This window comes from Heterocephalus glaber, unplaced genomic scaffold, assembly GCF_053883595.1.
Source record: "Heterocephalus glaber isolate CG9 unplaced genomic scaffold, H.glaber_assembly_v1.0 deba00000281, whole genome shotgun sequence".
Classification (NCBI taxonomy): domain Eukaryota; kingdom Metazoa; phylum Chordata; class Mammalia; order Rodentia; family Bathyergidae; genus Heterocephalus; species Heterocephalus glaber.
In genome coordinates this window covers 25,680,237-25,696,976 of record NW_028258139.1, presented here as the reverse complement: position 1 = coordinate 25,696,976, position 16,740 = coordinate 25,680,237, and the positions used below count along the sequence as shown (strand labels likewise).

The window sequence follows — 16,740 nt, the reverse complement described above, 5'->3', positions numbered from 1 at the left end:
TGCAAACAGATTTCCAGGAGACTAAAAACTCCATCAAAAGTCTGCACAGCAGAATGAACCAATGTGAGGATAGAATTTCAGATATAGAAGAAAAGATTGCAACTAGTGACCAGGAAAAGAAAAATTGCTTTAAAATTGTAAGGGAACATGAGAAATCAATCCAGCAGCTGCTAGATGATGCAAAGAAGAATAACATAAGACTTATTGGAGTCAATGAAGAAAGAGGAGAGAGTGCAGAAGACATAAAAAACTGTTCACAGAAGTGATGGCAGAAAACTTCCCAAAGAGGGGAAAAGAACTTGACATACAGATAAGTGAGGCATAGAGGACTCCAGCTAGCCTTGATCAAAAAAAAAAAATCTACACATAGGCATATAATAGTTAGAATTCCAGAAATCCAACAAAAGAGCAAAATTCTACAAGCAGTGAGAGAAAAGAAACAAATCATGTACAAAGGAAAGCCCATCGGAATCACAGCACACTTCTCAATGCAAACCCTCAAGGCAAGAAGAGCTTGGAGTGATGTATTTCAAGCCCTAAAGGAAAACAGCCTCCAACCCAGATTGATGTACCCTGCAAAACTATCTTTCAAAGTTGATGGAGAAATAAGAAACTTTCATGATAAAGAGCACCTCAGGAACTTCATGAATATCAAACCGGCACTCCAAAATTTTCAGACAAAACCCTGGGAAAAGACAATGAGGATCACAACCCCAGGAAACCCAGCAGAATGAATCCATTGGGTGTGACAAATTAAACACAAAGGGGGAGAATCCAACAAAAAGAAAAAGTCATGACAAGTCTTTCAAAACTTTTAACTTCATCTCCCTAATGAGTGTATAATTCAATCTTGTTATTGTACTGATTAGTATTTTTCTGATTCTACAGTTGCACACATTTCATTGTGCTGTACTATTTATCATCTTCTTATGTCTACTTTTTAATTGGGTTGTCTATTAATGAGCTCTAAGAATTCTTTATATATTCTGGTCATAGCTTATATGCATTGTAAATAGGGTCTGTTTAAGGACTACTTTTCATTTTAATTATGTCATTTAAAGTTCTAAATTTTGATGGAATCTCATTTATCAATTTTTTTTCTTTTACACATCATGTCTTTGGTACACTAGGTAGTTCTTGCCTACCCTGAATTCATAAACATTTTCCCTTATAATTTCTTCTTAAAGTTTTATATTTTTAGGCTTTCATATTTAGGTTCATAGATACCTTCAAGTTATTTTCATGTATGGAAATAAGAGGTTGAGGTTAATTTTTTGTACACAAATACCAGGTGTTCTAGTGCCGTTTGCTGAAAACACTATCTCTTCCTCAGCTCTTGAATTGAGTTTATATTCTATAAAATGATAATGTTAAATAATCTTTCAAATCTCAGCAGACCTTATATGTGTGGTTCTATTTCTAGATTCTCTGTTTTATTCAAATAATCTATATGTCTTTCCTTACACCAGAACTGCCTTGATTATTGTAGCTTTAGAAGAGGTCTTAAAATTAGGTACTAAATGTCTTCCAACACTGTTTTTGTTTTTGTATTTTTTTAGCTTTTCTAGGTCCTTTGTAGTCCTACATAACTTATAAATTTCAATATCCAATTCTTCATTTATAGCAAGTATACACAGACCTGAATTTTTATATATACCTTGTGTTTTCTAATCCTGCTAAATTCAAATACAAGTTCTAGAGGCTCCTAGAGATTTCTTGGTATTTTCTCTGTAGATGATCATTTCATCTACATATAAAGATTTTGCTTCTACCTTGCCAATCCTGCCTTAATTTGTGTAATTTTATTGCCAGACTATTTTGGTGGGGACTAGGTTTCAAAGTTTAATGGACAGATGAAGAGTAAGCATATCTGCCCTTATTCCCCACCTTAAGGGGAAAGCTTTGTATCTTCTCCATTAATATAAGGCATTCTCACTGGAAGTATGGAGTACATGTCTTTAATCTGTTGAGAAGGTTCTGTTCTACTTCTGGTCTCCTGATAGCTTTTACCATGAATAGCTGTAGAATTTAGTCCAACACTTTTTCTCCAACTAGTGACAGGATCATATGGCTTTTTCCTTTCCTCTGTTAAAATGATAACTTTTGGGGGTGGATCTTCCAATGCTGAACCAACACTGCCATCCCTATAATAAAACCACTTTCTACATCTTGCCAGATCTGACTTCTAATAGTTTGTTTTGTTAAACAAATTTCTATCTATGTTCATACTTTTTTCTTCTATTATCTTTATCCAGTTTTAGGATTAGTACAATATTGATTTCCTAAAATGAGGGGAGAAGTGTTCCTTCTTTTTTCTGCTTTAATTGTTTGATATAATGTATCAGTTAAAATGTATATGAGCCTGTTGTTGTCATATAGGTAGGTTTTCAAGCTAGGAATATACTTTCTTTAATAGGTGCTACTCAAATTTTATATTTCCTCCAGAGTTAGTTTCATTAATTTGTCTTCGAAGGTACTTCTTAGAAGTTGTCAAATTTATTTCAAAACAGATTTTTGAAATATGCTTTCTATATCCTTTTAAATTCTGTAAAATCTGTGGTAATGTCTCCTAGATCTTGATATTGTAATTTTAAAAATGTATATTTGATATTGTGTAACAGGAAGTAAAGGTCTAAAGGAGCAGGGGAAGTGGAGGGGTAGGGGAAAGGAAAAAGGGAAAAGAAAAAATATGAGAAAAGGAAAAATATGGAAACAAAGTCTTTGCAAATAGGGAAGGATGGAGGGCGTGAAGGGAGGGCAGGGAAGGGGAAAAAAAAAAGAACCAAGATACTCATGTAGAGGTACAAGATCCCAACGATGAATGCAACTGTATTTTATCCCTAAAATGTACCAATAAACTTAATGGCAGAAAAAAAAAAGATTAATCAATACAGTGTGATATTGTCAAAAAGACCAGTCAATGAACAGAAGTAGTGTTTAAATAGATCTATGTACCATATATGTAATCAGTTTATTTCCATAAAGGAACAAAATTAATTCAAAGATAATAAAAGAGACATTTCAAAAATTGATTCTAGGACAATTGCTATACACACTCAGAAATAAACTAATTACAAAACTTACCTGACACCATATAAAAATTATATGTATAGGGTTCATCAACTGAAATGTAAAAATAAAATTCTAAAATTTTTAGGAGAAAACATGAAAAAATTCTTTGCTATCTTGAGGCAGACAAAGATTTCATAGACATAAACCATAAAAGAAAAATTGATAAATTTATCATCAAAAATTATGAATTTTTCCTTTTGTAAGATTCCACCAAGAAAATGAAAGAGTAGACAATATAGTGGGCTGAAATATTTATAATTACATGAATTTTACAAAAGACTCAAATCTAGAACATATTGAAACTCTAAGTTTAATAAAAGCAAACAAGCAGTATAAAATTGATCCAAACATTTTAATAGAAACAGATTCCTCACATGATAAGATCTAGAAATAGCTAATACAACTACATAACATATAACCACTAGAATGGCTAATTATATTTTTAGTGTTAGTACAATTATATATCATATGTCTTAGTTACTTTTCTTGTTGCTGAAACAAAATACCCAAAACCCATAAATCAGAGAGGAAAGGTTTACGTAGCTCACAGTTTGTAGAAGGTTCAGTCCATAATTGGCTGGCTCAAAGACAGTGACATGGCAGACAGCCATCACAGAGGAAAAACAGATTACAGTGGGCAGAAGGTAGCAAAGCAAGTAAGGGACAACCACAGGTCTTTCTACCCCTTCTTTATTATCCAGGCTATCTTAGGGCAGGTAGTACTCACACCCTTAATTATAGTGCCCTTGATCCTAGCGTTGTACTCTGAACCAATTCCTGCATCACACACTCTAGATCCAGCTACCTGTGAAACATAACATTCCACCCCTGGCCCCCTAAAGACTCAAGCATATCCCTTTTTTCAAAAGGCATTTAGTTCATCTCCAAGAGTTGCCAAAGTCCTAACTGTTTCACCATTGTTGAAAAGTTTAAGTCCAAAGTTTCCTCTGAGATTTAAAGCAAACTATTATCAGCAAGCCCCTGTACAAATGAAAAGAAAGTTAATCACTTCCAACATTCAATGGAACAAGACAAGAGCTTCCATTCTAAAAGTTGCAAAGAAGGGGATAGCAAGGAATGCGAACACCCAAAATCCAGCAGGGCAAATATTAAATCTCACAGTTCACTTCCAGCATCCCCAGCAATCTGTGGCAAGATGTGAACTCCAAAGGGCTTGGGTGGCTCCACAGTTATAGCCAGTGGTTGTAGCTCCCACGGTTTCTCTCTGGGGCCAGCTGTGCTCCCTCCTTGCAGTTTTCTTTTTTTCAGACAATCCATGCTCCTGGCTTCTCCAAACTTCTGGGGTCTCCACTGCACCTTTGGCTTCACATTCACACCTACACACTGCTCTCTCAGGGACACACTGCCTGGCCTCTCAGGCCTTCCAAAATCTGGGTGGAAGCCTTCCTGACCCCACAACTCTTGCATTCTGCATGTACCTAAAACCAGCATCATATGGATGATACCAAGGTCTGCCGCCAGCTGGAGCAGTAGCTAGGCTTCCTTCTCTCTTGGCTGTAGTGGTCCAGCACCTGTGAACCAAATCCCAAGGAACAACTTCCCTTGGCCACCACCATTCTGGAATGTGGTGCTCTGGGGCTCTCTTCTCAAAACAAAGTCTTTCACCTTTGCAACTCTGAGGCTGCAGAGGCTGTTGGTTCTCGTGATGTCCTCAGCCCATCTTTTCTGTCTTCTTCTGAAATACTTGACTTTATTTCTTGCTAGTCTTTTTTTTTTTTTTTTTTTTTTGGTATAGGGATCAAACTTGGGGCCTTGCACTTGCGAGGCAGGCAGTGGCACCACTGAGCTAAATCCCTGGTCCTCTTGCTAGTCTTTTTAGTGACCAATTTTTCCTCTGTTCCATCTTTGCCAGCCACAACTTTACTGGGACTTCCTTTCTAGCCAAACTCAAAATGTTTTAAATAAATCATTCCTGAAGACTCTTTGCTCTTGATTCTCAACATAAATCTAGCTAAAAGCACCCAATGGGAGCCATGCCTCTGCCTCAACATTAGACTGCCTTGAAATTTCTTCTGCCAGATTAATTAGTCCACTGCCCTTAATCTCAGTCTCAGGCAAAGTCTCTGGACACGTGCAAAATGCAGACAAACTTTCTGCTAAGGCATAACACTCATCGTCTAGAGTCTAACAGCCAATGCAGTCATTCTTCCCTGCAGACATTTTGGGGGAAAAAAGTATCTCTAATCAGATAAATAAAAAGTTTTAGTATATCCTTACAATGATATATTACTCAATAGTGCAAAGGAATAAAGAATAAATTACAAAATCAAGTAGCAATAACATGAATGGACCTTAAACTTATTTATACTGCATGGAAGAAGCCAGAAACAGAGTAGCTCGTGATCCCATGAACATAAAATTAATATGAAATTCATGATTCCATTAAGAAAAATTTTAAAAACTGTGAATCTAATCTAAGGTGACATAAAGCAGATTGGTGGTTTTCTGCACAAGAAGTCAAAAGTAAACCTCAAAGGGATAATAAACAACGTTTTAGAGCATGAGGATTTTGTTTTGGTTATGGTAGTTATTACATGAATGTATAGAATTATCAAATCTCATTCAGTTTTACACTTGAAATGAATGTTTTATTATATGTAAATCATTCTCCATTGTCTGATGTTATCATTTTTGATAGGTGCAATTAACATTTATTGAAGTTTTTGTGTTAACCAATGAAAGAAATATAAATTAATGATGATACTGATAGTGGCAGCTATTGTTTTCCAGTTAAAACTGAACTATGTTCCAAACCTGACCTAAGCTAATGTGCATGCAATATCTAATACACTCATCATAAATAAATCATGCGGTTGGCATAACTATCCCCATTTTTCATTCAAAGCTCTAAGGCTATGGAAGTTAAATTACAGTAATTGGCCCAAGGTCTTGCAGATACAGTATTAGGGGGACAAGCAGAGAGTGACAGCATAGCTCCTCAGCACACAGTATGAAGAGAACATAGACTTGTTTCTGCTGGCCATCATTTGTGGCTGGACACAGCAAGATGTTATCCCAAAAATGTTTCCATTTGATTATTTTATCTCTCTTCTCTCTGCTTGTTTTGACTCACTATGTCATTTGATTCATTTCCAGTAAACCTATATTTGGTTTGCTTCCTTTGTGAAGTTTTGCATATTTGATTTCCCACAGACCTCCTCCTGCTCTTTACTTCATCACTCACCTTTGGTGCTTATTTATTGGTATTCTTTGTGATCTCCACCTGCCTTGAATCTCCAAGAGAGCCCAGGGGAGAGCATTGTGAAAAATGAAGCCTCCTTTGTCTCCATCCTGTTCGGCCTTTCCCGTGTGGCAGGTAGAATGCTGTGGGCAGTAAGCCAGGCTGCTCACACATTCTATTTAGAGGATGGAAACAGAAGCAATATCCAGAGACACATTCTGAGCTTTTATGCATTTAGAGCATATGTGCAGGGAGAATGTCCCTCTGGCTGCATTATTTCAGAGTCTGGGTGTCTGGGGCAGTGTGATGATACTGCAGTGAGGGCGCGTGAATTCATGTGTATCACGCCAGCAGCAGCTCCAATAATGCTTTCTCGTCTGCAATGAAGGCCCTTCTTTAAGTTGACTAATGAGTCATAAGAAACATACTTATGTGTGCTGTTTTTTATCCTCCTCCTCGTTCAGAAAGAATGGATTTCACACCTGCAATACCACCTTTCCCAAATGCAATGTGTTTAAAAATGTGCACACCCACATTATAATTTTAGGCTGTGAAGAGGAACTGAGACCTAGCTTTGTCCTACAGAGGTTAAGAGGCTGTGGATATTCACTTATCTTCTCTCAGCTTCAGTTTCTCCAGTGACAAATGGAGAAAAGAATACCAGTGTCACAGGCTAGGGATAAAAATTCAAGGATGCAATGTATTCAAAAATCATGAACTAGAAGATAAGAGACAGGGCTGGGGATCTAGCTCAGTGGCACCGTGCCTGCTTGCAAGCACAAGGTCCTGACTTTGATCCCCAGTACCAAGAAAGAAAAGAAAATAGAGAGATGATTATTGGTCTTGGTAAACATCTCATTGCTCAGGCTCTTTTCCCTTAATAAATGTCCTTGATTTCCACTGCATAGAAAAATCCACTGAAGACCACATCACAAAATAATAGAGGAATGTGCCAGGACAAAAACTTAGGATCCAAATCTTTCAATTTTCAGACAGGAAAGTGAGACTCAAGGAAAGAAAATATTTTGCCCATGATTTTGAACTTGCTTACTCTTACCTGTTCCAAGATTCAACATTTGTTTCAATTCTAAAGCCTCAGGAGATCAATTAATAATGTTACCATCAAGACATGTCTATAAAATATTTCCCAAATCTATGTTTTCCTGTTACATTGTTTTGCATTTCCCATGAGGCATGTTTCTTTCTAGACAAAACATCTTAAACATGCAGAGCATAATATCAGTACTTTCCAGGTCTCAGATCATTCCAATTCCAGCACTAGGAACTGGATCACACCATACGACATTTGTGAGTGACTCCACTTTGTGTTTCTTTGTTTTCTGGGAAATTCTGGAACTTCCTGCCCAAACTGCCAAAGACCCACACCAGTAGGATCCAGGAGGCAGCTGTTTGTGGGAGTGTGTGAGGGTTCACATCCTGCACAAACATCTCATGGTACAGGACGGGGTTGGGGTGGAAAGAGAAGGAGGCTGATCCTCAGGAGCCCATTCTCCTCAGGCTACCACCTTCCAGCCCACACCCAAGACCTGGGGAATGCCAAATCCAAACTGCCCTTGGGGATTGTTGTGATAGTATATTTATCACGGTCAGATAAAAATCTAGGTTTATTGGCTCGATTTTTGATGTTTAAATACTTAGACATACAGCACAGGGGCCTCTCTTTGCACACTTATCCTAAGCCCTGCAAAAGTCAGGGGCAGGCATGTTGAAAACTGGACGTCAAAATTAATTTCTCAAAGAAATAGTGGTGTTTTCCAAACCATAACCCACAAAAACCTACTCTAAGAGCTATTAATAGGTACTCCATAGAGAAAAAAGAAGACATGTGATATGTCAATAGATATAGTTCACACTGCTATTATTTAGTTAACCCTCTTTTGCTGGTAATAATATCACTATTATTACCATTTTAGTCATTGTCATAGTAGCAACAGTAGTATTATTTTACAGGCTTCATTGCATATATGTGTTACTGATTTAAATTATCATGTTTGTCACTCTACTAAAATGTACATTCTAGGTAGACCTTTTCCATCTTAATCATTTGTTTCTGTGATACCTAGAACAGTATTTTGCATGTAGTAAGCATTACATGAACATTTGTGGGAGAAAATTCACCGAATAGATGATTTTGGCATACACTTGCAGTATCAGGCTCCAAAGACTTACAAATAACAACTTTCTATACCTGTGACTGGGCAGGATAGCATTGCAACTCTGATACATCATTGCTTATTCCTCTTCCTCCTGTACAATCACAGGGAGAAGATTAAAAAACCTTCCTCCAGATAATCCTAAAAGCAGGGTCATTTCCCAAGCTGGTGTATTTTAGCTTGTCTGCAGGAGGTTAATTCAGAAAAACACAAGACTGAGAAGTTCTGCATTATCTTATTCAACCCTCGGTAGGAGGTCCAACCCTTAGCCACATGTAATAGAGGTGTAAACAGCAACTCAGAGAAGTTAAACAACGTATTGTAAATCATGCAACCACTGAAAGATGGGATAGGTTTAAACGCAAAGAGTTCAACTCATGAGCCTGAAAGTTTAACTTCTAAACTCTCCGTGTGTAAAATGAATTTGATAATGTCCCCTTCATTAAGTCAACAAGTCAGTAATTCATGGTGTTTCCCTAAGAAGAGCAAGACTTCCTGATTTGCAGTCTGGGATGTTTGAGAGTCTCTGGCTTGGTAATTTCTCAAAAGCCTGATAGTCATTGACAATTTTTCCCATTCCCGCCTCCAGACTTCAGCTTCCCCCAAATCAGTGCCTTTGTCAGGTGACTTGGAGTAAACCCTACTCTGACACATTTTAGGAAACATCTTTGTCAAGATTAATCTGTCTCCCTAAGGGCGTGGCTGGCACATCACAAAGACTCATTTCACATGGAATGAAGGAAAAATAATGAATGGACAGATGGATAGATGAGTGAGTGAAGAAAGACACTGAAGCCATGTTTGAACAATAGTCATACAACTTATTACTAGTGTGATCTTAGATAAATTTCTTAACCACTTTGGGCTTCAATTTTCCACTTCACCAATGCAGATAATATTATTCAACTTCCTTTGCAGGCTTTTTGTATGGAACAAATGAGATAATAATAGGAACCATTTACTTAGCACGTACTATGTAGTAAGCATTTCCTAAGCACTTTATGTATCTTATTTTATTTAATCAACACAAAATTCTTTAATAGGAAGGTAGCAGTAACGCTTATTATCCTCAGAAAAAGGCATGAAAAGATTAAATGATTTGTCCAAGTTCACTCAGCTTATAAGTGAAAAGAGCTAGATTCAAATACTGTTATTTGTCTACAAAGTCACTATTTGCTATCCTTTGCCCACAAGTGCAATGCATTTTTTTCAATTGTAAGGCACTATTCAAATAAAAGAACTTCTTATTACCCTATCTTTAAAAGTGGATGTATTTCCTCTGCTTTCTTTCCTTGACTATTCACAAATCTCTTTGGATTCTGTTCTCTTGCAATCACTAGCCAGAATTTTGATGTTGAAAGAAATAGCAGAATTCTTCCCCCTTACTAAGCTCGCTTTCTAACCTGTTAACTAAGTTATGCTTTGTTTTCATTTTTTGCTCCATCTAGCCCAGCTTGGTTTGTACATATCTAAGTTTTTATGAGCAAAATAATATGGAGCCCTATCTGGTTGCCTATTACTGAGTCTGCATCCTAAATCCAGCCATCCCTGCAACTCTCACGTAGGCCAAGGAGCAGTGTGTTTAGGGCCTCATTGGTTGAAACCGGCCAGATGTTTGGAAATGCAGATGCAGCCACCAAGGAGCCTCTGAGATGCAAATTCCTGATCTCGCAGGGAAAGGGAGGGGCAGGGAAGGCCCCCTAAAATGAGCAAACAATAAAGAGATAATTATAGGTGTCTCACTTCAGCACCTGGTCGGTTGGTAGGTGGGCATACCTTAATTGAGTTTTAAGCATTAGTAATGGACTTAATTCTCCCATTTGGTTTATGGTGGTGTCAGCTTTGAGTACAACAGAGATGGCACTGCTTCAAAAATCTTGGAAATTAGAGAAAGAAAGGTGCTTGACCATGAGAACAGAGGCCATTTGTTGCAGCTTTTGAGGAAGGAGACAGATTCTTGGTGTTGAGGTGCTGAGGTGCAAATGTTAGTTCAGTCATGACCAACACTGTGACCTTGAGAAGTCCTCATTCTAAATCTCATTGTTCTCCTAGGCAACATGGGTATTATGCATCTATCTTAAATGGTTTTTGTGAGTATACTGGAATCTCTATTTATTTCTAGGTTATATTTGACAGCTAACATGAAGGATACAAAAGGATGCAGCTAAAGAGGAAAGCAGACATGGTGGGAGGTTAATCAAAGCTAGCATTTACTAACAGCAGTCATTTTAGAAATACTTCATTGCTGTCTTACTCTACCACTCTGGTGCGCTCTCTCTCTCTCTCTCTCTCTCTCTGTTTTCATAGTCACTTTCTGTATGCCTTTCAGGACATTCAGGTTTCTCAATTCTGTTGCTTTCTTATCATTTCCAAACCAAAGGCAGACTGATCAGAGCCAGATCTCAATTGCATTGTTTGCAATTTTCATGCTTTTGTGGCTGTCGTCAATTTCCTTAACCATCCTAAGCCTTCATGATTTCATCTACAAAGAAAAAATAGTAGTAATACAAAATGGATGCGATGATTAAGGGAGACCATATATATGTAAAGTATTAATTTTAGTAGTCCCTATGCTCAGAAGATGGCTTTATTATCGTATTTTTGCTGTCATTCTCATTTCAGATATCTAGATAGCTCATAATGCAGGTTTCATTTCTAATATAATACTTAGTGACATGAAGCAACATTCAGTTAAGAACATTTGTACGAGTATAACACCTACTGTGTGTGATTATAGTAGTTTTGGCAGAATGAGTTTCCATTGAGTAGATTGAACTTCAGGCCTATGGAACACTGAAGAGCAAATCAATAGTGGCCTAAGAGCTTGAATTCTAGAGCAACCTCCTGGCATGTCCAAGTTGCAGGTGAGATTTGAGTGATTTGACAACCAAAGCTCGTCTGGATCTGGTCCTGCCCTATTTTGTCTCTAATTTCCCCATGTCTTCCACACAAATCCTAACTCCAGTGTTTGAAATACTTAGCTACAGATGCCTCAGCACAGTGCTATTCCATCCTTCCAAACCTTTCCACACACGGTTACCCTACCCACTGTTTTTCTGTTCCACTACTAGCTCTGTAATGACTTCAGCTTATCCAGGGACCACATTGCCCACACCAGTCCTGAACTGCCTTTGGGTTCACCTTCCAAGCAGGTCATGAACTGCCTGGCAAGGACTCTTACTGCCTTGGTCCTTCAATTAGGATCACTTCCTGCCAGCTCTGAGTCACAGCTTCCTGATCTATGGGCCCCTATGCAGTATGATTCTTAGCCTCCTGTCCAGTTAACGGTAGCTCAGGGCAGAGTGGAGAAGTCACATGTGAAATTGCTTATGCGTCAGTGCAGCGGACACAGCAGGGTCCTGTTAGGAATGAACTCAAAACAGCAGCTCAAGATCCTCAGTACAACATTTGTTTTCAGTGACCCAATAGAGTTATTTCCTTTCTATCTAGGAAACTATTTTTGAAATTAAAGGGACCTTGAATCCTTTCCTATTTTACAGATGAGCTGTGATAGAAAAAAGTACAGAACCTAAATTTTTAAAATGTATTACAATAGAAGACACATTGATCCCCCTCAAAATGTTCCCCCCTTACTTCAAACACACTTGTCCTATCATTCTTGCCACTTTCTGAATCACTTCTGGAAGTTCTCCTTCATGAGCGTCTTCAGTTGCATTGTTCTGGATCAATCTAAAATGTCCTGAATCAATCTACAATGTTTACCTTTCACCATCCTTTTGGGGAGGAGCCAGATCTCCTGGTGCCAGAGCCTGTGAACAAGGCAGATGAGGACACACCACAGTGTTTTTATGAGCCTGCCTTTCCATTACATGGCACTCACCAGCAGCATTCACAGTACTTCTGATCACATCTAAAGACACTCAGGAAGGCAGAACTGCTTCAGAAAGTGGCAAGAGCAATGGGATAAGTGTGTTTCAAGCAAGGGGGGTTAAGAATGATTAATGGCAACATGTGTTTTGCATAACAATTTTTTAAACTTTAAACATTCACTGCTTATGAATGTTGATCATCTTTGGATGACCAAGATCACCTCACAATGAATGGGAAAGTTGACAGCAGAATTGTAGCTTCTTGGAACTACCATCCATCTCCCTTTTACTCCTTTCAGAGTGGAGGCTAAAATGGGCATAAAATTGGAAACACCTTGAAAAGCATTTCAGCTCCACTTTCTTTTGTAATGCCATGTGCCTTTGAAAAAGCTTAGGGTCAAAAGAACTGTTTGCTTTTAATTGTCTCAATAAATTTTAAAAGTGTTATTACATTGCAGTGATTAAGAACTGGTAAGAGTAGATGCAATAAGATAAGATCAAGGCCATGAAGCTTAATAGTCCTTAGCTTATTGTCACTTTTTTTTTTTTTAAGAGGGAATAATTCTACCCAGGACTCTAAGGCACCCAGATCCAGCAGCACTTTATACTTCCTGCTGTAAAATTCGTGGACTGGAGCAGCTGCCAGCTAAAGTGAGGATTGCACAAGTAAACAATGGGGTTCGGGTCCCTCCAGCAAAGCCAGCTGACCCGCAAGCCTAAAATATAAATAGACCAGATTTCTGGGCAAAGAAATGTGACTTTCACACACTTTGAAATACTCTGGTCTTGTTGTCTAATACCTTATTTTTCCTTTCTTTGTTTCACCTTCTCCTCCATGTTTCTTTCTTCCTTTGGAGGAGAGTTAAGAGAAAAATGTTGGAAAGCAAAACTTCTGTAATCATCAGTGCAAATTATTAAAGCAAAGACTCTATTTGATGCGTGAAGCGTAATATAATGATGCCATATACTTAACCCCTGCTATATAGGAGAACTAGACTTGTACCTTACTGAAGTTATCTCACTTACTGCTATCTTGTTAGGTGGTTGTTACTATTCCAATGATAGAGGGGAAAGACTGAGTTTTAGAGCTCTTAAATTATTTCCATTATATCGCATATCTATGGAATGGAAGGACCCATTTAATGGCAGGAGTGGAGGATGCATTTAATGATCCATTGATTGATTTTCATAGCCCTAAGATTCCCATAAAAGCAAATTTCAGTGATGGCAAGAAACCACTTATGTTCAAACAAATTTCCAGGAAGGACACATCCATGATCTAGCCAGATTTTGTCAAGGGCTATTTTTAACCTGTAAGAGCAAATCTTCCTTCATTAATGTTAAAATGAATAAATGTATCATACATTCTGTAAAAATTCTATTATCTCTTGTAACCCATGAGTCAACATTTGCCATTCTTCTACATTCAGTGCACTTTGCTAGCAGCATTATTCCTTTGCCAATCCAAAATGAAGCAAGGTGGGAAGAAGCATTTCTGATAATATTAAGTCCATGGTCCAGATCTCCTTTTACATTTCAAAGATTTCTGAAGAAGGATAATGTGCTTTAATAAAGCACCCCTCCTAAATGTCCCACATAGTGGGACTGTTTTATATCTAGAGAGTATAGGGAATAGTGGCTGCAATATGTGATGATAAAGCAATGAGTAGTGATAACAGAATGAAAAACAGAGAAATAATCCACCTAGTATGCAAATGCTTGGCTATTCAAAGTCATTCAGAACTATTATTTCTTAGAAGACACCAGGCAGACATTAGAAGTAGAAATTGTCTGACTTCTCAGATCTCACTTGATATTAGGGTGTATGTTCCTCATAGAATCAAGCCCTTGCAAACTTCACATAAGGAGTCCTCTCCAGGGGAAGCATAGAAAGGACATGGGAATGAAAGCCATGTCAGGAAAGGCCTAAGGTGGGGCCAAATACTAATATGCCACATCTGAGGTATAAATGAAGATAATTATTTTCTGGAATAGGCAATGATACAGACAAGAGAAAAATGAAGTTTCTTTTGAGGTCCTGAAAGCATTCAGGGCAGCAGGGCCCCGTCTGAGGATCTCTGGGCTTGGGCGATGCTGCTAAAGTCTGGTTCTTCGGTCAGATCATTTATCAATGGGCACTATTTTTCCTTCCTCTCTGAAACCTGCATTCCTTGAAGGTAAGAACTATTTCTTATTCCCCTCTGGGCAGCCAGCACCTGCAGATTTCATGGTAAAATAATAAAGGCCCTTGGGCCTGGGATTTAGCTCAGTGGTTCTGCCGCCTGCCTCACAAGCGCAAGGTCCTGAGTTTGATCCCCAGTACCAAAAAGTACTACTGCTACTAATAAAGCCCCTTGGGGCTTCTTCCATGCACTTATCTTCCTCTGTCACACTCTAGAATTCCTGAGACTCAGAAAGAGACATTGTCCACGTGACACAGGTATTAACCCAAGTGATGCTATTTAATGGCAATGTCTGTCCCTGGGAGCATCATCTCCTTGAACACGTTTTTCCCTTGAATGTAATAACTTGCCCATTCTACCAACTTTACTTTCCTCGAATCTAAGTACTATGCTTTATACAAGACATTGTCTTTGAGAAATAGAGGCAATATTATACTGAATTCCCAAATTAGCAACCTAGTACCCTAAAAGACTACAGAAGGGCTTCTTCCTGTACAAGAGCGGAGGGGAAAACATACAGCTTAAATAAAAGTGGCCAGAAAACTTGCTGCAGTTACACCAAGGAAATACAGTATGTTTCATATTCTTCTCTTGATTAGCATTCTAATGGTTTCTGAGAGTCAGGTCTAACAGCTTGGAGAGAATATTACAGGCAATTGTGTAAATAATACAGGGTTTTTTTCAGAGTGTCCAAATGTATAATTAAATGGATAATGTTACAGCTCCCCAAACCCCCTAAGCCCTGCTGCCTAAATAGAGAGCTTTTGAAATTTCATCCCAATACATGGTTACATGATACATTGCTTTTATGGCCCGCTGGGCAAATGTCTAGTGGTTTGGAAATGGGCTGAATGCATATTTATAGTGAAGAGTACAATGATGTTTGGAGGGCCAGTAAAATTGCACTGGAAAATAACATGAATTATACAAAAGCACCTCTTAATGTATCTGAACTTTTCTGATGCGGGATATGTATCAACAAAAATGCACTTCATCTCCTTAATGTTTGCAGGTGTGCTTGCTCCAAATACTATGGGCTCAGATGTCAGAATTTACCAAATTTGAAGGAGAAATTCTATTTCTGAATTCCTGGTGCTATAGTCGATGTATCCAGAATTCTCAGGGGGTATAATTTCCATTATCAATAAAATGTAGCTGACCTTGAACCCACGTTTATGTTCCTGCATTCCGACTTTCTGCTCACATATCCAGCAGAGATTTCTAAAAATGAAGACAAACAAGTAAGAGAGATTTTTGAGTATTTGAAGGTCATGATGAGAACCAGCTAGATAGGAGGCTGTGCATTTGAGCCGTGGTGTACAGGGGCCAAAGCCCCATTGTGTCTTTCTCTACCAGACAGCTGTGAAACTTCCACAAAGTTCCTCTTCTCTCTGAACTTCAGCTTTATAACCCATAATCAGCAGACACTCATATATTCTTTCCACACCTCACAGACACGTATACATACACATATATAATATATATAATTGAATGAGCTAATATATGTGGTTCATAATAGGTGATAGAAGCCCACAATGAAAAATTTATGAAATAAGTATGTTCTATTCACTACTTTACTTACTCAGCAAATATTTGGGATGTGATAAGAGCCCCGGGGCTGTCTGTGTGAGGAAGTGGGGGTAAAAGAATAAAAACAGGACAGGCTCTCCCCGGTCTCCTTTTAGGAGAAGACAGTTTAGTGGAAAATAAAAATGACTGAACAGAAACAATGTTACAAAGGGGAAAGCAAGAAGAATGCCATGGGACAGGTGTGGCAGGGGACACTTGCAGTCCCAGAACTCTGGGAGGCTGAGGTAGGAGGACCACCAGTTCATGCCCAGCCTAGGCAACTTAGCCATTTAACGAGACCCTGTCTCAAAATTTACAAAAGGGATTAGGTATACAGCCCAGTGCACAGGCCCTGAGTTCAATCTCTAGCATCTCCCTCTGAAAAAGGAAAAAAGGAAAGGACATCATGGATTGAGATGACCTATCTATGTTAGTCCTGGGAATGACTATGGGGTTTGGTAAGGGACGTTTCAGAGAAGATATGACAGATCAACAATAATCAGGCTCTAGACATTAGAGGGTAAAGGCAGAGCAAGAGAATGACTCCCAAGCTGAGACAGCACACACAGAAAAGCCTGGACAAAGGAAAGCTGGACGTTGCCATCAAGGGAGGAGTGAGTGTCACGGAGCTGAGTAGTGGGAACGGTCAAACTATAGGAGGATCTGTGGGACTTGTACAGGAGGATCTGCAGGCATGCTCCTGACTCCAG

General features: G+C 38.5%; 1 long non-coding RNA gene across 4 annotated transcripts in view; it reads right to left on the bottom strand.

The window, feature by feature from the left end:
• The window catches only part of LOC110347684 (uncharacterized), a 174,641-nt gene that overhangs the window by 36,569 nt on the left and 121,332 nt on the right, over positions 1-16,740 (bottom strand). The window contains exon 6 of one of the 4 annotated variants that reach the window (XR_015441400.1): positions 3,344-15,682. The exons of the other annotated variants lie outside the window; for them this stretch is intronic. This is a non-coding gene — a long non-coding RNA (uncharacterized LOC110347684). Of the gene's footprint in view, positions 1-3,343; positions 15,683-16,740 lie in introns of those variants that run through there. 4 annotated transcript variants of the gene reach the window in all.